Source organism: Staurois parvus, unplaced genomic scaffold (assembly GCF_062004578.1).
Source record: "Staurois parvus isolate SC_StPar_1 unplaced genomic scaffold, SC_StPar_1.0 ptg000788l, whole genome shotgun sequence".
Lineage (NCBI taxonomy): Eukaryota > Metazoa > Chordata > Amphibia > Anura > Ranidae > Staurois > Staurois parvus.
In genome coordinates, this window is record NW_028318584.1 from 866157 (window position 1) to 891324 (window position 25168).

The following is a 25168-nucleotide window of genomic DNA, read 5'->3' on the forward strand; positions in this document are numbered from 1 at the left end:
TTTGAAACATGGTTAACTTCTGAAGTTTGTAATAACTGGAATGGGTTTGTGTCAGTCTTATTTGTTTACAGTTTAGGATTTTAAACTGATTTTTTTCATATACTGTACATTTCTAGCTCTGGGGATAAAAATATTTTTGCAACCAATCAATATATAAAGTGGAACTGTAGCTCTATGAAGGTTCTCATTCATCCAGGTCAAGGTATATCTAGTAGTAGTTGGTCACATTCAACTGGATTTGTTCTGTAATGTTGAAGACGTTTCATAGTTCCTCAAAGCCACTTCTTCAGTTCCTAATGAGCGTCAGGAATGAAAAAAGTGTCAAAGATAAGCTACAACAGTTTTTCTCAACCTTTTCTCAGGACGGGACCCCTTACAAGTATGCAAACTCTCGAGACACCCCTCTGGAGGTCTTAAATGTAAAAATAATAAATATTATTTATCAATTGGAAACCTGAGCTTGGGACAATGCACACAACTGCCTTAATGAAATTAACTTAATATCAGAAGCCCCCCTTTACTTCAGGGTTGCCCCTCCACATGAGAGGGTCTCATTACATTAGAGTCCCCCCAATACATGAACAGGCCCCCTATACATGAGAGAACCCATTTCCGTCAGAGTCACCTTTTGTATATCAGAGGCCCCCTATACATGTGCCCCCAATCACAACAGAGACTCCCCATCACTACAAAGTCCCCCATCACTACAAAGTCCCCCAATCATACAGTCCCCCATTGCAGAGCCCCCCAGTCACACAAGCTCTCCCATCACAGAACGCCCAATTAGACACTTTTCCCAAACAGAGCCCTCCAATTACACATTCCCCTCTTCATATCAGGGCCCTGCCATTTAGCTTCAGCAGTGAAGTAGAGGACAGGATCTAGAGCAGTGGTTCTCAACCTTCCTAAAGCCGCGACCCTTTAATACAGTTCCTCATGTTGTGGTGACCCCCAAAAACCATAAAATTATTTTCGTTGCTACTTTTATGAATCGTAATGTAAATATCTGATATGCAGGATGTATTTTTATGATTTTACATTTACCCAGTAATTATAATTCTTGAAGTGTTGTTTTACCTCCAATACTTCTGCTTTCTACACAGTAGCTGCTTTTAACAGAGTAGCTGCTTTCAGCACAGCAGCTGCTTTCAACACAGCAGCTGCTTTTTACACGTGTGACTGGTCCACACAGGGGTGGACTGACAACTCATGGGGCCCCCGGGCAATAGGGGATCATGGGGCCCCTGTGTCCTCACCCACACTCAAACCACACCCAAAAAAGCCTATGAAAGGTACCAGGGGAATCTCATGGGGCCCCATACTGACCCCATTCCTTCAGGCAGTGCCCGAGTTTCCAAATGGTCAGTCCGCCCCTGGGTCCACATAGGAACATTATGGCGCCAACCCTGTCACATACACCTGTATTTGTATGGGCTGTTTGTGATGGGGTTGGCGCGATAATGTCATCACGCTGGGTACTTGTATGTGGGTGTATCTGCACGTGGGTGGACCTGCCTTGAGATGGATAGAGGAGCAGTGTCTCAAATCCTAAGACCATCAGAAATATGTGTTTTCCAATGGTCTTAGATGACCCCTGTGAAAGGGTCATGCGACCCCCAAAGGGGTCGCGACTCACAGGTTGAGAACCACTGATCTAGAGGATGTCAGGAAGAGGTAGACTTTTGTCTTTACCTAAATGTTGGGGGCAGCCCTGCAGGCTGCCATCACCAAAGCAATGAATGATGCCATGCGTCCTGCCCTGAATGTCTTTGGTTGTTATGGTGCTGGTAACTGTGTCCACTCACACAATGGCAACTCTTGATCCTGATCCTGGGCAAACTGGGTCTATTGCTCACACCACCTCAGGGGAAACCAGACTGCACCCCAGGGTGCTGAGGCACCAAGGTTGAGAAACAGTGAGCTAAAAAACGCTTGTAACATAACAGAACTGGTTCAATGTGACTAACTACTACTAGTTAAAGCTGAATTCTATGTTCTGGCACCCCTCCCCCAGCTCCATTCGATAAAGAGAAATAGTATACTTATTTCTTCCAGCGGGTAGGGGAACATCATGGGTCCTTCTTCTTGTCTGTTGGTGTTCTGTCCTTAGTAGTGCACATAAAAACGCTCATGTACTTAAGCCCAGATTTAGGCATTGGGGCACCTGAAACACTTCAGGTTTGGTGGGCCCTTCAGACACAGGAATTAAAATACACAGAAAAAAAATCTAAAATTTTACGCAACAAAGTCAGTTTATTGCACATCATTGGAACAGACAAGTTATATATACAGAGAGGGTAAATTACTTATATTTGAAAAAAATTCATGTACACATGCCAGAAAAACTCCAAATGGATTTTTTGAGTGTAACACCCTCTTACCCCCTAGAGGCCATTAGGACCCCCAGAGGTTAGGTGGGCTGACATTTCACCTTAGGGTAGGCTTCAACATTTGTAGTGAGGAACTGAACAGATGGGTGCCAGTCACTTTTTCACAGTTAATACAGTTTATTCTAGCCAACAGAATTCAGGAAGAGAGTGTTAGGGAACAGGACACCAGAAAGAACACAATGAGTAGACTCCATAAAAAAACATTTACAGCTGACACAGAAAACCTTTAAACTAGATGGACACTCTATATCCTCTTGACTGTAAGCAGTAACAGCACTTAACCTGCTGGATGGGCCACCAGACTTCCTGCAAGGTCCAAGGTTATACTCAGCTTCTCCAGACATTCCTCTTGCTGAAGAAGTTCACTCCTGGTGCTCCTAACCAGGATCTAGCTTCACTGCTGCCGCACAACACCTCCAACCAGGCAGTGCAAACTTCAGGACCCAGAGATCAGGTCTGGAAGGTCAGTAACAGCAGCACTCCCATCCATCCTAGGCAAAGTCTGGTGGCCAAGAGAACTACTAGAAGGTTCCCCTAATATTTTACCTTTACCCAGCATGTACCACTGGCAATATGCCTGCTAATGGTGGGCTAGGGAGATGTACATATTCATAAATCAGGCTACTGGATCTTCCAATGTTATTGCTAGAGACACTCCCCAGCAGCAGGCAGAAGCAAACAACCTGAACTTAGAAGGAAACCTGTAGAAAGAAGAGCTATCCATTCAGGCTGAAGCATACTATAATCCCGTGGCACTAAATTTACAATAGGGATGCTACTGCTTATGGTCAGGTCCCTACCAGTAAGACATACTGTAATTACAAAGAACATAGCTTAACTTCTATGTACTCTTTAGCTTCCATAGATAACAATGGATAACTCAACCGACTTAACAATTTACAGAATAAAATTTAACTCTGACAATGCAAGCGGTTTAAGTTATGTACAATATGTTTTACTGACCTATAGCTTTATGCATCACACTACAGTATCTAGAAAAAATGTTCTTTTTACACTTGGCATCTGAAAGATCTTTAATAAACTCCTGATACTGTATCACCTTAAGAACACTACATTTTATATCCAGTAGGCACAGAGTACTTCGTCTTTCATGGGTCATCGAGGTTCATAGATAATTCTTAATCAGTATCAATTTGCTGAATGATCTCTCTGATGAAGAACTAGTGGCCATCGGGATTAAATATATTCTAAGAGCTACATTAACATTTGGAAAGGTATCAGCGAGTCCTTTATCATGGAGTAAACCGCCTGTTGAGATGGAGTGAAGCATGACCTCAGCAAAGACTGAAAGCTGGACAATTTTGTCTATGAACACCTTACTGAAATCATGGGTTGGGGGAAGAAATGATGAGCTTCTCAGCTTCTGTTCTTGTCTCTGCGTTGGGGATGTACCCATGATGGCCCAGTGGATTGGATGAACCTTGGAAGAGGAACTGAGAGAAATAGACAGCCCCTGAGAGAAGGTGAGCATAGCAGTTAAAGCTGCTTTTTTTTATTTTAGCATCTGCTGAGTAATATCATTTGTTATTATTATTATTTTAAACAGGAGTTGAGCTTTCAAGTTTATCTAAAATTGAAACTTTTTTGGGGCTTTTTTTTTTTCTGGGTCCCAATGAGGAGATTTTCCTTTCGTTTACAGGCCATGTTTAAGCAGCCAATAGCTAAGCTTGGGAACTGTCACATTTTAGATAATAGGTGCTTCAATTTTTTGGGAGGTGGTATTCACAGAAAAATATGGGGAAGGTATCTTATGGAGTTCTATATATGCTGACAGACTAATTTGTAGTTAACAATGGGTTACTTTAACAGACAAGAGTCAGTGTAACTTACTACACCTAAATCTATTTTGTCACCTTGTGTTCATTAAAGTGGTTGTAAATCTGTACATACACCCAGTGAAGTGATTAACCTCAGGTGATACACCGAGGTGAAACAAATCCCCCTACATAAGCTGTACCTATTTATCTTCAGCCCCCTCTTATCTACAGCTGTTCAAAGTGCATAATTTATACAGCTTGTCTGAGATTTCAGAAAGCAGGGGACGTGGAGCCCAAAGTTACACTCTGCAGAGCTCTGTAAGCGCTGACTGGAGGGAAGGGATACACTCTTCTTCACACAGCACACAAGCAGAAAACAGCTGAGGCTGTCAATCCTAGGCTGTGTGCTGGAGGTCCCTCTCCATCACCATTTTTCTCTTGGTGTCAGGAAATATTTTCAGAAGTGACTCATGCTGATAGTAGAGGAACAAAGCAGCAGACAGGAATGACACGTAGTGCTCTCAATGCAGACAAGTACACACTATAGATGGATATGCTTTGTTCACATTTCATGTCTGAGGTTTACATCCACTTTACTGTAGGTTACAGTGCTTACATTTAGTTTTCTTTTTTTTTAAATGGGAGTTGACCTTTTAAGGTTTAAAGGTAATAAGTAATTGGAGGATACTGTAGACAGCCTTCTCCAATTGTCCTTTTGAAAACCTTTTCTCTCCTTGCAGGGATGACAGTGCGGGCTAAATGGCTTTTGATTGGTGAGCACCATCACAGCTGAGAATCTGGAGCATCTGCCTCCATCCTTCGATGGTCAACACGAAGATATACAGTGCATCCAGAAAGTATTCACAGCACTTAACTTTTGCCACATTTTGTTATGTTACAGCCTCATTCCAATATCGATTCATTTTGTTTTGAAATCTTTGCAATTTGTTAAAAATAAAAAATGGAAAAAAAAACACATGTACATAAGTATTCACAGCCTTTGCCATGACACTAAAAATTGAGCTCTGGTGTATCCTATTCCCACTGATAATCCTTGAGATGTTTTCATAACTTGATTGGAGTCCACCTGTGGGAAATTCAGTTGATTGGACATGATTAGGAAAGGCATAAACCTGTCTATATAAGGTCCCACAGCTAACAGTGCATGTCAGAGCACAAATCAAGCCATGAAGTCCAAGGAATTGTCTGTAGACCTCCGAGATAGGATTGTATCAAAGCAAAGATCTGGGGAAGAGTAGAGAAAAATGTCTGCAGCATTGAAGGTCCCAATGAGCACATTGGCCTCCATCATCCGTAAATGGAAGAAGTTTGGAACCACCAGGAATCTTCCTAGAGAGGGCCGCCCGGCCAAAATGAGCAATTAAGGGAGAAGGACCTTAGCCAGGGAGGTAACGAAGTACCTGATGGTCACTCTGAAAGAGCTCAAGTGTTTCTCTGTGGGGAGAGGAGAACTTTCCAGAAGAACAACTATCTCTGCAGCACTCCACCAATCAGGCCTGTATGTTGGAGTAGCCAGACGGGAGCCACTCCTCAGTAAAAGGCAAATGGCAGCCTGCCTGGAGTTTGCCAAAAGGCACCTGAGGGACTCACAGACCATGAGAAACAAAACTCTCTGGTCTGATGAAACAAAGATTGAACTCTTTGATCTGAATGCCAAACGTCATGTCTGGAGAAAACCAGGCACCGCTCACCACATGGCCAATACTATCTCTACAGTGAAGCATGGTGGTGGCAGCATCATCTGTGGGGATGTTTTTCAGCAACAGGAACTGGGAGACTAGTCAGAATCAAAGAAAAAATGAATGCAGCAATGTACAGAGATGTCCTTGATGAAAACCTGTTCCAGAGCGCTCTGGACCTTAGACTGGGGTGCCCATTCATCTTTCAACAGGACAATGACCCTAAGCACGCGGCCCACATAACAAAGGAGTGGCTACAGGGCCAACTCTGTGAATGTCCTGGAGGAGCCCAGATGTGAGCCCGATTGAACATCTCTGGAGAGATCTGCAAATGGCTGTGCACCAACTCTCACAATCCAACCTGATGGAGCTTGAGAGGTACTGAGAAGACGAATGGGAGAAATTGCCCAAAAATAGGTGTGCCAAGCTTGTAGCATCATACTCAAAGTGACTTGAGGCTGTAATTGGTGCTAAAGGGGCTTCAACAAAGTATTGAGCAAAGGCTGGGAATACTTATGTACATGTGGTTTTTTTTCGTTTTTTTTTTATAATAAATTGTAAAGATTTCAAAATGAACTTCTTTCACGTTGTCATTATGGCGTATTGTTTGTAGAATGTTGAAGAACAAATCAATTTAATCCATTTTGGAATAAGGCTGTAACATAACAAAATGTGGCAAAAGTTAAGCACTGTGAATACTTTCTGGATGCACTGTACATCCCCACACATCTCTCCCACTCTCTGCTTAGTATGGGATCAGTGCAGGAAGGTTTCTAGCACCACTTCAGTGTGAACTCGGGCTGTGACAAGCCTGGGTTCATACAGAATTTGTGTTCAAATTACATGCTATGCTTTGCAGTGCCATTTGCGTACATACATTTTTTATTGACGCAAATCTCACTGCAGAGTATCAGTACTCGGTATCGGCAAGTACTTGACCGAAAGTATGCAAACTTGTACTCGCTGATCAAAAAATTGTATCGGTGCATCTCTAGTAAAAAGCATAGGTCCAAAATTTAGAATTTTTTCACATGTTCATTTGACTGTTAGAGATATAGGGGTTCTATCAGAACTAGCATCCTATTTCCACAGAAACACATTGCATGGGAGTCATGTTAAATGGCCAATTAAACTGTAATGGATTGGGATTCTGCTCCCAGTAGAGGCAGAGTGACTGTCCAGGACATGGTTGCAGCAGTTGGGGTGACAAGCAGAGGGTAGGCACAGAAAGTTCAGCATGCCCACTCAATTAGCAATGGTAAGAGCTTGGGAGAGGCTGAGGTGCAGAATCTAAGGAACCTCTTGGTCTTCCCCAGGCCTCCTAGAGTTGAAGAAAGCACCATGCAGGCAATTCATAGCTTGAGGTCCTCTGACTCATCCGAGCAGGCAGCTACTGATATCAGGTGAAAGCGCTTTGCAGTGCTGGGGCGCTGGGTACACTAGGCCAGGGGTGAGCAACCTGCAGCTCTACAGCTCATGCAGGACTACAAGTTCCATCATGCCTCTGCAAGTCAGTTTTGCAATGTTTCATGGGAAATGTAGTTCCACAACAGCTGTAGAGCCAAAGATCGCCCACCCCTGCACTATGCACTAGGTAACACAGTAGGAGTACACAGGAACAAACAGAGGCACAGATGAGAGTGAACTAGTGATGATAACAAGAGGCTGGCTGGATATCACACTGATGCAGAAAGGCAGGAACTGACAGCAGTATAGAGGGAGACACAGTGGTGAAGGAACACTGGATGCTAGCAGAAGTCAATGGGGACACTGGAGCAGGATACAGACTGGAGAACACAAGGACCACAGACACCGTCTCAAGGTCACTGGTTGGTACACAGGGATCAAAAGGTTAGAATGATGCCAAAGTGGAATATTAGTTGAACCTTCCAATTCTTCCTCTAAGGTCACCATCACTAGGTTAGCACTACTACAAAAGCCCTCCTCTCACTTACGATAGAGAGAGGGGGTTCAAGAAAGGGGGATTTTAAATGTGCCACAGAGAGAACACGTACTAATTATTCAGTTAAGACATTTGTACAACACCTTTATTTCAAATTTTAAAAACATCTGGATTCCCATTCATAATTGGCATAATGGATCAAAGCATTTTACATTATATTGACTTCTTTAGAATCCACTCCTTCAAGTATATAAACAATTACAAATCTACAGATGTAACTAATGACAATACATTGGTGAACAATCAGGGGCGGACTGACAACTGATGGGGCCCCCGGGCAATAGGGGATCATGGGGCCCCTGTGTCCTTGCCCAAACTCAAAAAAGCCTATGAAAAAGGTACCGGGGGCATCTCATGGGGCCCCCTACTGACCCCGGGCCCTCGGGCAGTGCCCGAGTTTCCAAATGGTCAGTCCGCCCCTGTGTACAATAAAACATACATATCTACAGAAATTTCAAACAGAGAAAAAAAGGCAAAGTAATAATCAAACAAAAATGAAAATAAAGATAAAAAAAGAAGTTAAACATTTGGGGAAATAAGTAAAAGGGAGGAAACAAAAAAAAGAAAAAATGACTGATGACACTGAGAAATGCTGGGAATACTGAGGCACACGGGAGCTGAGTTCAGACAGAACGTATTCTGGGAGCACTAGAGGTCATGGAGACAATACTGGGATATGCTTGGGAACACGGGGGTTCTGGCTGCTAGCCAAAACCAAGCAACATGCATGTACACCAACATTTTAGGCAAAAGTCTGGCTGCAAGTCAGCCAATGCACCGGTGGCCACTGACTGGCAACACACAAGTAGTCATGCACAGGTGAAAAAAATCCTTGCATTAAGGCATAAAACGGGAGTGAGAGAAGTGACCATGTCAGGGTTAAAAAAAAAGAAACAAAAGGAGGTCAATGAAGTAGAAGAGCACTTATATTCGCCTTTGTAATGGTCCATCCCGGGGTGTCCCCCACTGTACAAAGGTTCTGAACCCCCTGCACCACTATAGTATACAACAGTGGCGTAGGGGACAGATGAAGGGACCATCATCATTAGCAAAAGTCAAAGAGACTGCCGGACCACTCAGCTCCACTGCTGGAACAGCGTAAAGAAAGAACTGGCCCCGTAGATGTTGTGATTTTCTTATACCTCAACACTTTAAGATAAAAAAAAGCATCTTTTATTAGTAGCACTAAAAAAACTGAATTATCCTCCTGACCTATTAACAGCTAGATTTTCTCTTTTCTTCTTATGTAGATTAAATGATACTTAACAAAAAATTTAAATCCTATTGAAGGCTAACCTGTAGCCTTCTTCTGGTTCTGTGTTGTCAGGTTAATATGTGCTGTGTCCTATCCTGCACATCAAACTATCTGGAGCTCATTAAATAATAACAGAACATGCTCTACAATAAAATAACTGGTAGGTCAAGGAATTATGCAATTAAAACCTAAAACAATATCATACAAGATAAATTTATGTGTATTAGTCACACAATATTGTATAGGAGCCTGACTTTACCATCCTGACATTTACCTTACATTTGATGTTAATATGTTATTAGCACCAACAAATTTAATTTGTGTTATTTATATACCATAATTGCACAATAAAAGCAATAAATATGGTATTCCTGGGGCCTCTTGTACTTTAATTTCAACAAGTCACTTGAGTTCAGATGAAATCTAAAGCAAAACTAAAGTGAAGAAATAAAACATTGTGAGCAGCCAGGTGTAGCTCATTGTTGGTATTGAACTCTAGTACACATGTGCAGGAGTTTTAACATCCCACTCCATCCAATCAAGAAAGCTGAAGGGCCAATTCACACCAGTGCATTTTAGTACAGCTGTAAAACGCAGATGTATGGAAGGACAGGTTTCCAATGTGTCCTATTCACACCATAATATTGAATTGCATTGTGCTAAAATACAAAATGTATGTCAATGGACATCAAAATGTACGTCAATGGACATCAAAATGTACGTCAATGGACATCAAAATGTACGTCAATGGACATCATAAAACGCAACTAAAATGGATGGAAAAGTTCATGAATTTTAGCGCAAGTCAATGTGAATTGGCACAAAGATTGCATCTGGAAGAAGCCTGGAAGAAGATGTCAGTGCTGATGAGAAAGCTCAAGGGAATTGCATAGCTACAGCAGGAGGTGAGTATTTGTGGATTTTAGGTCCACTTTAAGACTTATCTCCAGGCTCCCCCTACACCCCCAACCCTCTCTAATTGATCACTGGTATTGGTATAAAAAAAATGAAATATTCTTTTTGCTAATCTAAAGCCATGGTCATATGACTGTCCAACCCCGTCTTCTGTGCTTTTCTGTTTACAGGAGGTGGGGTCCTTCTTTGAGTATCCATGTCACAGGGTCCAGAAGATGAATCTTCAACAGTGATGTCAGTGCAAGGGAACTTGGGGCACATCCGGATTATTGGTTCCCTGAATTCAGAAACAGAGTGGGTGAGGGACCCGGATCACCGACTCAGGTGAGTATATCTTGCTTTACCGGGTAAGCACAAAAAAAAATTAGTGCAGATGGGTTAGAGGGCATGAAAGGGGGGTTAATATGTGCCTAGCGATGAGCTTCAACTGAAGGCTTTATCAATAATTGGTCACTTTCTCATTCATCAATACTTGCCTCGATAAAAACTCTGGACTACTTCAAGAAAAGTGGGTGCGCTGTCTCTTAGAAACTCCAAAGGGCAATTGTACATACAATATAATTATATCAAACCATATTATTTTAAAAGGAAAAAATAATAGTGTAAACTCAATACATGCAATAACCTAAGAAAAAATAAAAATTGAAAAAAAAATATAAACACAAATAAAATTGTGCTGTATGCTTTAAAATCATGCAAACATTAAAGCAAGTGTAATACCATACTCTACTTTCAAAAAAAAAGGTAAACATAGAAGAGTGTATATACTTACAAATGGACAAATGTGTATATGGACAATGATAAGCTCAAAAGCACTCAAACTTTAAAGAGTATATAATACAGTATAACCCAGTACTTCACTCTCAAAATCAAAACAAACATATAGAAGTGTATATACACATGCAGATGGACACATGTACATATGAACAATAATAAAGAAGCATAAATAAAAATGTTATTCAATATTGCAAACAAAAACAATAAAGATGAATAAAGCAAACAAATATGCAAAATGTCCATACAGCTGGATAAATATTCTAGTGAACAGTCCAAAATCAAGATGGAAAATCCCAAAGAAAAGGAAGATACCCTTAAATGTGTGAGACAGAGAACATTCAGTGCAGCAGGAATAGCGGGTGCCAGGAAATCAAAACACCCACATGCTAGGTAAACACCATACCAAAGACACCGATCCCACATAGAGGTCATAAAGCGTCTTGCTTTCCACCAGCACAAAATATTCAGACACGCCATTCCATCTAGGTATGATCCTGTGTAAATGCGCTCAGTGCAGAGGAGTTAAAAGCAAGAAGGGACCACCTTAGTGCAGTATGTTAAATCCAAGGGCTTTTAATATGGTAATGTACTTACAATAAGAAGACAATAGCAGGCATCTAACAAAGGATGAGCACTGCTAGATTCCCCCTGGACTGTGTGACATTGGGTATTGGATGGCAACAATAGGCACTGTTGTAAATTGAAATAAATCACATTTTATTAAGAGATAGCTACCTAGCTAACAGTGGTGTAAGCGCTAAAGATGGACAATGACCACCATGGGTTTGATGAACTATACCTCAAATCCTGTCCTCATCTGTTCCTTATCGGTTTGAGCACCACTACAGTACAAGTCCCTTTGGAATCAAGTCCCTAAGGAACCAGACAACCACCAAACAACAGAGGGCTCCATACCAACAAATGGGCCCCTTTACTAAAACCACCCTACTGATTTTTGCAAGCTCAAAAGACTCCTGTACCACTAAGTGGCCATGATAAATAACCTGACCAGAATCAGGTGGTTCAACTTCTGAGATCCACAGAAACTAATGAAATCTCTGTCCCCAGTCCAACCCCTAGAAGCCACCCTTGAGACTCCGTCCCTCCTGACTGACTGCCTCCTTTGCGTTCTTTAAAGCGGAGCTCCACCCAAAAGGGGAAGTTGCACTTTAAAGACTGGTCCCCTGCTCCCTATTAAGGATTGGCACCTTTGGGGAGCGTGGTGGGAGCAGGTACCATAATTGACAGGTACCCGTTCCCACTTCTGTTGTGATTGCCTAGGCGATGAGAAGTTGATGTTGTCCTCCTGCCCTTCCTTCCTGTATTCTTCTGGGACATGTGACAGACCCCAGAAGACTACGGGACCATTCAGAAAGCGCAGCGCTACTTGTGCATGCTCAATGGGCACCCGGCTGTGAAGCCGCAAGCTGTAACAACCGATTTCCCACACTGAAGATGTCATGGGATCGAGGGACCGGTGAGTGTGGCTGTTTTTTAAAAGTCAGCAGCCACTGTTTTTGTAGCTGCTGACTTTTATTTTTTTACATTGTGACTGGAACTCCACTTTAAGCCTTTTCCAAGACTAATTTTTTAAATAAGTCATGTAGTCCTTCCTCAAAACCCTGCTTTCTCTAAGACTCACTGGGGGTTATTTTCTAAAACTAGAGAGTGCAAAATCTGGTGCAGTTCTGCATAGAAACCAATCAGCTTTCAGGTTTTGTTGCCAAAGGTTAATTGAACAAGCTGACGTAGAAGCTGATAGGCTGCCATGAACATTTTGGACCGGATTCTGAGTGCACTAGTTTTAGTAAATTTACCTTACTGCATGCCATTTTCAGTTTACATATATCAGCTTGTTACTGTACTATTTAAAGTATAACTAAAGGCAAACCCTTTTTTTAAAGTTTTGGACAGAGTGGAGATGAATTAGACCCCCTGTCGGGTTTTTATTGCTGTCTGTGCCCCCTTTAGGGAGATTCACCGTCTCCTTTTGTCCTGTTTACCATTATCATTGAAAGTGAAATTAAAAGAAAATCACAAGTGTTGGGTTGTCCCCAGGAAAATAATAGCGGGGAAATCTTCCAATAGGGACACTAATTTTGGTGACATGGGGGGGCCCAATGAATGGCCCCAGTGAATAGCCCTTTTGGGTGGATTTCCTCTCACTTCCTGTTTTGGCTACGGGAGAGGAAGTAAAGGTAATTCTCCGCAACAGGACACAGATGGCAGAAAAAAAAAAACTGACGGTGATTATAACCCTCCTTTACTCTATTCAATATGAAAACAAAGTTTTGCCTATAGTTCTACTTTAAGGCTGAACACTGCTTTACCGTAAATACTAGATGTACACTATATTGCCAAAAGTATTGGGACCCCTGCCTTTTCATGCACATGAACTTTAATGTCATCCCAGTCTTAGTCTGTAGGGTTCAATATTGAGTTGGTCCACCCTTTGCAGCTATAACAGCTTCAACTCTTCTGGGAAGGCCATCCACAAGGTTTAGGAGTGTGTCTATGGGAAGGTTTGACCATTCTTCCATTTGTGAGGTCAGGCACTGATGTCAGACGAGAAGGCCTGGCTCGCAGTCTCTGCTCTAATTAATCCCAATGGTGTTCTATGGGGTTGAGGTCAGGACTCTGTGCAGGTCAGTCAAGTTCCTCCACCCCAAACTCGCTCATCTATGTCTTTATGGGCCTTGCTTTGTGCACTGGTGCGCAGTCATGTTGGAACAGGAATGGGCTATCCCCAAACTGTTCCCACAAATTTGGGACCATAAAATTGTCTAAAATGTCTTGGTATGCTGACACCTTAAGAGTTCCCTTCACTGGAACTAAGGGGCCAAGCACAACCCCTGAAAAACAACTCCACACCATAATCCCCCCTCCACCAAACTTTACACTTGGCACAATGCAGTGAGGCAAGTACTGTTGTCCTGGCAACTGCCAACAAAGCCACTCTGCCATATAGCCCAAACCGGTAGGGCATTGCAGTGATGCTTGTCCTGGATTCTCCACACAGAATCTCTGGAGCTCACTGAGAGTGGACATCGGTTTCTTGGTCACCTCTCTAACTAAGGCCCTTCTCCCTCGACTACTAAGTTTGGCTGGGTGACTAGCTCTTGAAAGATTCCCGATTGTGCCAAACTCCTTTAATTTGAGAATTATGAAGGCCATTGTGCTCTTGGGAACCCTCAATGCAGCAGAATTTTTTTTTTGTAGCCTTCCACAGATCTGTTCTATGTAACCATTTTCCTTTGACCTCATGGCCTTTGTTCTGATACAGTATGCATTGTCAGCTGTGAGGCCTTTTATAGATAGGTGTTTGCCTTTCCACATCATGTCCAATCAGTTGAATTTACCACAGGTATACTCCAATCAAGGTGTAGAAACATCTCATCAAGGATCAAGAGATATGGGAGGCACCTGAGCTAAATTTCCAGTGTTGTTGCTGTAGCACCCTCCTAGATAGGTGCTAGGATTTGTATAATTAGGAAAAGCATAGCTGTGTTTCTCTGTTTAACAGAGAGACTGTTAGGTAAATTCAGTTTGGCATTCTGCTTAACAGAGTACTGCAATAGAATTGTCAGGTCTGCTCATAATTCTCTGGTGCTGTTTGGGTTTGCCTTGAACTCCACCTGCTATCTGGAAGCTATGAAAGCCTTCCAGAACATAGGCAGGAGCTAGGCAAATGAACAGTATAGTACGGACACTGAGTGGTCTTGGGTACTTTGTGTTTTGCTACCCCTCTGGTGCTTTATAGTCAGAGTGGGTCTAGGAAAAGGGAACACTGGCTAGTGTTCTGAAGAGCTCTATCCATTTACTCTTTACTGAAAGTGACTTTGCTCTAACCTGAAGTTACTGTTACTGCTACTGCAAAAGGAGATGTCTTTTTACTTATTTCAGCCAGGACTTCACCTACAGCTTAGCCAAAGACCAGATTGATTACTCAATTGTAATTAGTTCTAATTCTGGGGTATCCTACTAAATTCCCCATCCCCAGCCAGTTCTATAATAAAAAAACAAAAAACAGCATCCCCTAGACTGGTCATTGAAGACAACGAGCGAAAGTGTGGGTGTGCACTTGGCTATAGACACTGGGTGCCACTCCTGTTAGCTAAGAACAGGAAACGAAGGCTACAATTCTCACAGGCTCACCAACATTGGACAATAGATGATTGGCAAAACGTTGCTTGGTCTGAAGAGTCTCGATTTCAGCTGCGACATTCAGATGGTAGGGTCAGAATTTGGAGTAAACAACATGAAAGCAAGGATCCATCCTGTCGTGCATCAATGGTTCAGACTGGTGGTGGTGTAATGGTTTGGGGGATATTTTGTTGGCACACTTTTGGCCCCTTAGTACCAGCTGAGCATCGTTTAAATGCTACAACCTACCTGAGTATTGTTGTTGACCATGTCCATCCCTTTGTGACTACAGTGTACCCATCTTCTGATGGCTACTTACAGCAGGATAATGCACCATGTCACAAAGCTCAAATCATCTCAAACTGGTTTCTTGAACATGACAATGAGTTCACTGTACTCCAGTGGTCTCCACAGTCACCAGACCTCAATCCAATAGAGCACCTTTGGGATATGGTGGAACGGGAGATTTGCATCATGGATGTGCAGCCAACAAATCTGCAGCAACTGCATGATGCTATCATGTCAATACGAACAAAAATCGCTGAGGAATGTTTCCAACACCTTGTTGAAACTATGCCATGAAGAACTAAGGCAGTTCTGAAGGCAAAAGGGGGTCCAAATCGGTACTAGCAAGGTGTACCTAATAAAGAGGCCGGTGAGTGTATATACACAATTGTGTGGTGTGGATAATGGGTGGCTATTTAGAAGATTGTGTTTGACCTGCTTGATTTTTTCTGGACATAGCTTGTCCTATTACAATCTGTTTGCATTGCAGGAAAAGCTGTTGTGATTTTTTTATTTGATTGGATTGAGACTTAGCGCTCATAAACTATGCAAGCCCTTACAAAGCCACATAGTCATTGTTACTTATGCCGATGCAATATCATTTTTTTCCGCTTTAAATCCTACTACTACTGAAGCTCATGACTTGAAAATTTGAAGTCTAGGCTACTTAAAAAACCTTTTCTGCTGAAGAGCAAGCTCTAGCTAATTGCCTTCAAGTGTAATATTAATGTTTATTTCCATGCCACTAACCCACGGACGGCATGTTTAATCTTTTATGCTGGGTTTTTTTCCTGATTGGCAGCCCTGTCGCACAATGCTATTTGATTAAGTTCTGATTTGATTGACTGGCCGAATAAAACGTCTCGATTAATTTGAGATTGTGTAGGAAAGTATACGTCCAGAACCTCGAGAGCACTTAACGTAACAATAAAAACGTAACGGACACATGCCGAGTACATGCATTTAGCCTTCCACAGTTGTGCCAACGACTTGGAAAAATATTTCAGCAATTTGCTGCCATTCTGTGGCCCTCCTCACCTTTTGATTTATTAATGTCTTGAAAGAATGAAATTATTTTACAATCATAACATCAAGTTTGCTAATCTAGGTTCACCTGGAAAGTGTCATGTCGCCAGCAGATTGTTTGACTTCTGAAACCTTCATTATTTTCTTTTTAACTCAATCAAGAGTAGGAAACCTTTCTCTCCTTCCCTTCGAATTGTGGCGCTTAAGTTGTTATTACAGCTGCTCAATGGCTTAATAAAAGAGAGAGCAGTAGGTATAAAAAATGGTTTAATGCTTGGATTTCAACCTCTTTTGACAATATTTGACCTCTCTGCTAGAAGTAGTTTACAAATAAGCATGAAGGGACAAATAGTGGTGTAAGCAAGAAGGGAATGAGCATGTGAAGTGGCAAATGGTGGTGTAAGCAAGAAGGGAAGGGAGCATGTGACGTGGCAAATGGTGGTGTAAGCACGAAGAGAAGGGAGCATGTGATGGGGCAAATGGTGGTGTAAGCAAGAAGGGAAGGGAGCATGTGATGGGGCAAATGGTGGTGTAAGCACGAAGAGAAGGGAGCATGTGATGGGGCAAATGGTGGTGTAAGCAAGAAGGGAAGGGAGCATGTGATGGGGCAAATGGTGGTGTAAGCAAGAAGGGAAAGGTGCATGTGACGGGGTAAATGGTGGTGTAAGCAAGAAGGGAAGGGAGCATGTGAAGTGGCAAATGATGGTGTAAGCAAGAAGGGAAGGGAGCATATGATGGGGCAAATGGTGGTGTAAGCAAGAAGGGAAAGGAGCATGTGACGGGGTAAATGGTGGTGTAAGCAAGAAGGGAAGGGAGCATGTGATGGGGCAAATGGTGGTGTATGCAAGAAGGGAAGGGAGCATGAGATGGGGCAAACAGTGGTGTAAACAAGAAGGGAAAGAAGCATGTGATGGGGAAAATGGTAGTGTAAACAAGAAGGGAAGGGAGAATGTGACGGGGAAAATGGTGGTGTAAACAAGAAGGGAAGGGAGCATGTGACGGGGAAAATGGCGATGTAAGCAAGAAGGAAAGGGAGCACATGACAGAGCAAATGGTGGTGTAGGCAAGAAGGGAAGGGAGCATGCAACAGAGAAAATGGTGGTGTAGGCAAGAAGGGAAGGGAGCATGTGATAGGGCAAACGGTGGTGTAAGCAAGAAGGGAAAGGAGCATGTGACAGAGCAAATGGTGGTGTAGGCAAGAAGGGAAAGGAGCATGTGACAGAGCAAATGGTGGTGTAGGCAAGAAGGGAAGGGAGCATGCAACAGAGCAAATGGTGGTGTAGGCAAGAAGGGAAGGGAGCATATGATAGGGCAAATGGTGGTGTAGGCAAGAAGGGAAGGGAGTATGCAACAGAGAAAATGGTGGTGTAAGCATGAAGGGAAGGGAGCATGTGATGGGGCAAATGGTGGTGTAGGCAAGAAGGGAAGGAAGTATGCAACAGAGCAAATGGTGGTGTAAGCAAGAAGGGAAAGGAGCATGTGATGGGGCAAATGGTGGTGTAAGCAAGAAGGGAAGGGAAAATGTGACAGAGCAAATGGTGGTGTAGGCAAGAATGGAAGGCAGCATGTGAGAGGGAAAATGGTGGTGTAAACAAGAAGGGAAGGGAGAATGTGACAGAGCAAATGGTGGTGTAGGCAAGAAGGGAAGGGAGTATGCAACAGAGCAAATGGTGGTGTAGGCAAGAAGGGAAGGGAGCATGCAATAGAGCAAATGGTGGTGTAGGCAAGAAGGGAAAGCAGCATGTGACGGGGAAAATGGTGGTGTAAGCAAGAAGGGAAGGGAGAATGTAACAGAGCAAATGGTGGTGTAGGCAAGAAGGGAAGGGAGCATGTGATGGGCATATGGTGGGCATATGGTGGTGTAGGCAAGAAGGGAAGGGAGTATGTGATGTGGCAAATGGTGTTGTAAGCAAGAAGGGAAGGGAGTATGTGACAAGGCAAATTGTAGTGTAAGCAGGAAGGGAAGGGAGCAAGTGACGGGCAAATGGTGGTGTAAGCAAGAAGGTAAGGGAGCATGTGACATGGCAAATGGTGGTGTAAACAAGAAGGGAAGGGAGCATGTGATGTGGCAAATGGTGGTGTAAGCAAGACGGGAAGGGAGCATGTGACAGGGAAATGGTGGTGTGAGCAAGAAGGGAAGGGAGCATGTGATGGGGCAAATGATGATGTAAGCAAGAAGGGAAGGGAGATTGTGACAGGGTAAATGGTGGTGTAAGCAAGAAGGGAAGGGAGCATGTGATGGGGCAAATTGTTATATAAGCAAGAAGGAAAGGGAGCCTATGATAGGGCCAATGGTGGTGTAAGCAAGAAGAGAAGGGAGCATGTGACATGGGAAATGGTGGTGTAAGAAAGAAGGGAAGTGAGCATGAGCGGGCAAATGGTGGTGTAGGCAAGAAGGAAATGGAGCCTGTGATAGGGCAAATGGTGGTGTAAGCAAGCAGGGAAGGGAGCATGTGTTGTGGCAAATGGTTATGTAAGCAAGCAAGGATTTTAGACTATGATCCTTATCTTGAATCTTCACTGTAGAAATCTGAAGACTGAAACATGGAGAGCAGCATCTCCAAGAGGTACAACAGGCATAGAGTCTTCAGCATGACCAATGTTTTGTCCTGCCTATTTGTATTTTTTCTGGGTTGTATTGAACTGTATTATTTTACTATCATTCTGTAGTATGCACATATCTACTGGTGGTTTTGGGCCACTAAAACTTGTTTACTATGTGCTTGTGTTTCTCCTTCTGTCCTCCCCTTCTGTTTAGTGCTAGTTAGTTTAGTCCTAGCTAGACCCTTCCTTGTTTCTTCCATGTTCCCTTGGTCAGTGTTATTTCATCACAGAGGCATTCATTTCAAAAGACTGGAAAATCCTACTTTCTACTTCAATTAGTTGAAGCCAAATTTTGTTGGATTTAACTTCTATTTCTTTTTGAAGAAGTACTGGAGAAGTACATATTAATCTTTTACAGGAATTTTTCTTTTCCAAAGTTTTTGGATCTCAAGAGTCATTTTAAAGTATAAATACAATTTTACCAGATTCAGCCAGGTGGAAATTTTAATTTCTGCAATGATACAGGAGCAGCTCTGTTCTTTTGAGCTAAGCTATAATTGAAAATTGATAATAAGTCTAGCCTATTCTTTTTGCAGATACCAGCATTAACAAAAACTCAACACAGGAAGGGGGCTATTTTGAGTAGTGTCAGACCTTGCTTCTAAACCCTGCTCCTACATTCAAATAGGCCCATTGCTATGGGCATCCTCATTGTCCAACAAGACTGTCTTGAAGGCAAGTGGGGCTGGACAAGCTTTGGCACTATCAGGAAATTCCAAAACCTGGCTTTTGAAATTCAGCATTGACAGGAAGGTTTAAGAATCCACGTATGTAGTGCTTACCCTATAGGAGCCTGTTATTTAGGTCCCTAGGTTCTTGCCCAGTAGATGCACCTGTAGTCAGGCACACAGTAACGGCTACTCTTATGGCTCAATCATCAGTCTAGGGGTAATCTTTTCTGATGGTTTATTGCAGAACTTGAACTTGGATAGGTTCAGGGTAACTGTGGGACACTCCAGCAACAACTTGAGGACACTAATCTTCCTCCCAAGAATCTGAGCACAGTCGCACAGTCCTTTCAGCAGAAGATATTGGGCTGATCTTTAGCAGGACACCATAAACAATGTCCCCTTTGAGCAACGCTGACTGTAGTACAAGAGGAATAGTAGCAGTGCACAGTCTCAGGGGTCTCTCACACCAGTCTGTACTCACAAATGTCCTTAGATAATTAATGGTTCCTTCCAATATCTTCCAGACACCTCTACTGTAATCCCACACCAGATCCCCAAAAGATGGTCCCCAAGTCAGCTCCAGCGAATTTCAGCAGAAAAGGCCCCCCAGCTAACCTAGCTGGGATCTAGATGAGCAGCACACACATGGCAGGCCTGCCCAGAAGGGCAACAACGCCCCAGGCTGGGAACTCCTCTAGAACTGGAACTCTTCTGTTCCGAGCCACAGGTTGTTTATGCTTCCTCCCAGCTACCATCTGAGCACCTTTCCACAGGGATCATCCAGGTCTTCCTAAATATTCAACTGCCGATTTGACTCTTCCAGCCCACTATCTTCTAGAACTCTTCCAGACAAACAGGGGGAAGCAGTTAGCCCTGCAGCCAGTGAAACACAGAACAGACCAAAATATTCATATGCAGCTCAACTGACTACAGTTAGCCAATAACTACATTTGCAAGTCCACAGAAAACACCAAAAAAATTTGTCCGTGAAGAAGGTGGAAGTTCTTTTGGTGTATTTGAAGAGTCTTTGGGAAAGAAGAAATTCACTTGATTAAAAAAGTTTTTTCACTTGATATATATATATATATATATATATATATATATATATTTCACGGACACATTTTTTTGGTGTTTTCTGTGGACTTTCACTATTTATTTTTATTATTAATTTTTATTGCTAATTTTTTATTATCATGATGCACTTTATGTATTGATGGTGTGTAGAGGTCTATGTTTGCGCTGGTTTATTCATTATTTATGGTGGTTTGTGTTTTTTGCACAGTGCACAGCAGCAGTATAGAATCTGTGGTAATCTGTTGGCGCAGGAATAATAGTTTATATATAATAACTACATTTACCTAAACTAGCACCTATCTAGGAGGGTGCTACACATACAGTATATACAGTGCAATGGGAGAGTCAAACAAACCCCCAAGAGTACAAAGTTTTTAAAGATAAAATTAACAGCAGAAAAAAAGCCAACGTGTTGCCGGGGCTAAACATACCCACCTTCATCATGGCTTAGGAATTTTCGATTGTGCTGAAATGGACTCAGATAAACAAATACCAGACCTGTGGTTTTCAGCTTGGAACAGTTTCAAAGAGGCAGTGTTAACAAGAAATACTTGCGGTATAAGGTTTGAGAGCCTTCTACAGGTATGTAGGCATCTCTAGGAGCTTTAGGGGCCTGCACGTTATACCTGCAGCGGTTTGCACTCCCTTCCCTTCAGTGACAGAGTGTAAACCTTCAACGATAAGAAAAGACATATTATCCATCTAAGTTAAGCACATTCGTGTAAATGACAACATGTCATCCAATAAAGCCCTGGAAATTCAACGGATGTTTCAGTCCTAGCGGTGGTCTGATCTATCAATTTTGCAGCTTTAATTTTTTCTCTCTCTCTCCCCCTCCTCTCACTTATATCTTCCATTAAGAAGTCTCAGTGTCATTTGGGGTGTTAATTGAGAGGAGGTTTCAACTCATCAAGACGATTAAAAGTGATAGCTAAAAAAATTCTATATACAGCCTATACTGAAATCAGCACAGTGTGAGACCATTCTGCTTTTATCTCACTGACAGTGAAAATAATGGAAAAAAATATTACTAAATCGCAGCCACTGAATAGATATCATTATTTTTTTTGGTGAAATCCTTGATGGAAAAATTAATTTTTTGAATGAGGCAATTTAAATACCTTAAACAATGTTAACACAGAAGCCTTTTATAGCAATTAAAAAGGCCTTGATGCCTAAATTAAAATGGCATTTACATTTTTATTTTAGCAACAGGCAATTGTTTCCCCCTCTTTGAAAACCTTAAGTCAGACATGTACGTTGCAACTTGATTGTTTACAATCTTCTTTTAGCAACAATTATGTAACTTGGGTAGCAGTTTAGTGGTTAGCAGCATTAGGGTCCCCGATTTGGATCAAAATTGGACAATACCTGCATGGAGTTTGTGTGTTCTCCCTGTGCTTATATTGGTTTTCTCCGAATACTCCAGTTTTCTTCCACACTTCAAAGACATGTTGATAGGGTAAATGGCTTGTGTCTAAATTGGCCTTAACATGGGGATGTGAGATAGGGATCTTAGATTGTAAGCTCCTTGAGGGCAGGAATTGATGTGAATGTACAATATATAAAGCACTCTGTGAATTGTTGGTGTTATACACTCACCGGTCACTTTATTAGGCACACCTTGCAAGAAAATATCCCCCACACCATTACACCACCACCAGCCTGAATCATTGATACAAGGCAGGATGGATTAATGTTTTCATGCTGTTTACCACAAATTCTAACCCTACCATCTGAATGTCGCAGCAACCAGTCTGCCCATTCTCCTCTGACAACAAGGCATTTTCATCCACACAACTGCTGCTCACTGGATATTTTCTCTTTTTTGAACCATTCTCTGTAAACCTTAGAGATGATTGTGTGTGAAAATCCCAGTAGATCAACATTTTTTAAATACTAAGACCAACCTGTCTGGCATTAACAACCATGCTATGTTCAAAGTCACTTAAATCCCCTTTCTTCCCCATTTTGATGCTTAGTTTGAAGTTCAGCAAGTCGTCTTCACCATGTTTAGATGCCTAAATGTATTGAGTTGCTGCCATGTGATTGTCTGATTAGCAATTTGTGTTACCAAGCAATTGAACAAGTGTACCTAATGAAGTGGCCGGTGAGTGGATAAATACCTGAAACAGATAAATAATAAATACATTTGAGGGCAAATCCAAACCATCTTTTCTCCTTGTATCCATTCAGGCTGGTTATTGGTTGGGCGGTTGCAACTTTCTTGCACAGTTGGTTGTAATGGGTGCTGGATGCTTTCAGCAGCCATTGTGCTCTTGCTGGACATCACGTGCGTCTTTGCTATGGGGGCACCCCTTGCTCTGTGTGTCCATTCATACACAGAGCCACAGCTTGGCCCCGCCCTGTATCTCTCCTCATTGGCTGACAGGTTGTGATTGACAGCATTGGGAGCCAATGGCTCCCGATTGCTGTCTCAGCCAATGTGGAAGCAGAGACCCAGAACAGCTGAGGCTGTCATTTACATCGCTGGATCATGATGAAGCTCAGGTAAGTATTGAGGGGGCTGGGGCACTGCTGCACACAGAAGGGTTTTTACCTTCATGCATAGAATGCATGAAGGTAAAAAACCTTCAGCATTTACAACCACTTTAAGGAGGGGTGAGCTCTCTCCAGGCACACCTGCCATCAAGCTATCCAATGCTTTATGTGTTACTACTAAGGAGACTCAGAAATGTATAGTGTTAGGACTGCAGTAGACAGAGGAGCCTTGACATGGGCACTGCAGCTTATGCATATATTTGCAAATGTGTGCAAATACAACCCTCTGTTTTAACATGACTGGTTAGACAGGGTCAATTCAGTTGTTTTGCAGGCTGGCTGGTAAGTGTGCTGGGAAATCTTTTGTTTGTTTTTGGTATCCATTCAGGCTGACCCTTGGACTGTGCACACACATGCAGGTAGTAGGAAAACCAGGTGGTTAAGCTGTGGTTTTACCACACCCCCTGAACACTAGCTGTTCACATGCCACACTTCATGGCCACAGTAAAACTTGGCTTGTGACGCCAAATGCGACTAGTGCACATGATTGTGGTGCGGTAGCACAGCAATTGCAGAGATAGATCAGGTGGTGAGAAGGCAACATCCGAGCATGGATAACCTTTCAGGGGGGGGGGGGGGGTGACAGTCCCTGCTGCCCAAAGTAATGGGCCCTTTCTCTACATAGTTTAGATTAGGGGGTCTCTAAACTTTTAACACAAAGGGCCAATTTACTGCCCTCCAGACTTTAGCATGGCCAGGCTGCAGCCAGTGGGATTAGATAATGTCTCAGGCTTGTTGGTCAATGAGAGTAAAAAAAACTACACAGCACCCCTGTGGTTAAGAAGAGATGGAATAGTGCCCTCATCGTTGGTATCAGTGGGGAGAATAGTGCCCCAATGTTGGTGGCAGTGGAAGGAATAGCACCCCATCATTGGTGTTAGTGGAAGGAATAGTGCCTCATCATTGTTAGTGCCCTCATCATTGGTGTCAGTGGGGAGAATAGTGTCCCTTTGTTGGTGTCATTGGAAGGAATAGCACCCCATCGTTGGTATTAGTGTGAGGAATAGTGCCCTCATCGTTGGTGTCAGTGGGGAGAATAGTGCCCCAATGTTGGTGTCAGTGGAAGGAATAGCACCCCATTGTTTGTGTCAGTGGGAGAAATAGTGTCCCATTTTTGGTGTTAGTGGAAGAAATAGTGCCCTATCAATGGTGTCAGAGGAAGAATGTATGCTCCATCATCGGTGTCAGTGGGAGGAATAATAACCCATTATTGGTGTCAGAGGGAGGAATAGTGCCTTATATTAGTGGGAGGAGTAATGACCCAAGAGTTGGATAAAGGCTAGCAAAGGGCCGCATCCGGCCAGCGGTTTGGAGACCACTGCTCTAGATCAGAAGGATCAGATTGTAACATGGGTGAAAAGCTTTTGACTGGTGAATCACATGGATTTTGGTGAAAGATCTGAGAAGGTTAAACAACTATGCATTGGTTATTCAATAAATTTTCTGTATCATAATGATGAACCCACAATAGGAATAATTTTGTTGCTTGTTTTAAGTGACCAATCCAGAATGTGCATTTGAAATCACTGCTGTGTACTTGCTGTGTGTTGCCAGTCTCCTTAAGCGTTGTGACGTCAGACCCCACCCCTCCGTGTTACGCCACCAGGTCACATGGCTTCATCAAGGGGAAATAAAATAAAAGTATACAGCAGCGATTTCAAGTGCACATTCTGGATTGGTTTTAAAGCTATTTAAAGCGATTTTAACTATAGTTATATGCGAGTGCACTATCAATTGTTTAAGAAATGTTTTAAAAGAAGATAAGGCGCTATGTTTTTATTACTCTTTATGGCATATATACCTATGGAGGAAGAGTCCTAAGGAAGTGAGAGGATCTCTAACTTTGAAGAGTGACATTCCTATCCAGTTCCAAGTTCAATTTAAAGGGACACAAGCCTTATATGACCTCACTTAATGGTTTGGTTATATTTACCAGGTGAGAGCACAGCCGGAGAAGGTGCACATTTGGTTATTATAACAACTCATTATTGGTGGACTGAACACAAATTGTTTCTGTTATATCAC

General features: G+C 42.6%; 1 long non-coding RNA gene across 1 annotated transcript in view; it reads left to right on the forward strand.

The window, feature by feature from the left end:
- LOC149444323 (uncharacterized) overlaps positions 1-25168 on the forward strand; it is a 115208-nt gene that overhangs the window by 69986 nt on the left and 20054 nt on the right. Inside the window, exon 3 of the long non-coding RNA XR_016306531.1 lies at positions 10172-10325. This is a non-coding gene — a long non-coding RNA (uncharacterized LOC149444323). The remainder of the gene's footprint in view (positions 1-10171; positions 10326-25168) is intronic.